Below are 703 nucleotides of genomic sequence, written 5' to 3'. Positions count from 1 at the left end.
GGACTCTTTTGTATCAAGTCACCTGACAACAATGCCATACCCATTCCCATAAATGTCATGACATGAGCTCAAATGAAGTAGGCCAATATTTCATTACCTAGACCTAGCAACCCGGATGCAACCCCTATAGGTAAGAAGAGCCGGTGAAGGAGAAGAAAGAGGACTGATGCAAAAATAACACTCAAAACAAAGAATGTGACCACTTTAACAAAGGGAAAGCATATTATTGATATAGAAGCAGAAACATCTGCTCCTAAGACAAGGGAGAAGGGAAGTGCTAAGGTTGGAGAGTACCCTGACCCCAACCAACAACCAAAGGCTGTGGTTGATAAGTTCAAAGAATGGATAAAATAAGCATAATCTCACTTGCAAGATGCTGAGCCTATCATTAAGGACGATATCAATGAACTCTCAACCATGATCCCATTAGTCTCTTCCACATACTTGAGAGAGTAGGAGAGGCAACATTACCACATGTATAGCCGCATAGGTAGAATATGGATGCTATGAATAGATGAATTGCCCAAGAGCATTGGTAGGAAGCCCATGAAGGAGAGGAGGGAAAGACGGTTGGCAATTTTCTCACCACACTTATATCAACTCCCGTAACATTGCCACTGGGAGAATTGCTTAGGCAAAACTCTGCAATGTGGCAAGTGTTGAAGTAATGGGTAGAACGAACCGATAGACATGAATCACAAGA

Source organism: Lygodium microphyllum, chromosome 7, assembly GCF_053477565.2.
Source record: "Lygodium microphyllum isolate KBCC chromosome 7, Lygodium_microphyllum_v1.1.10, whole genome shotgun sequence".
Lineage (NCBI taxonomy): Eukaryota > Viridiplantae > Streptophyta > Polypodiopsida > Schizaeales > Lygodiaceae > Lygodium > Lygodium microphyllum.
The sequence above is the reverse complement of the archived record's forward strand: the minus strand, read 5'-3'. Positions refer to the sequence as shown.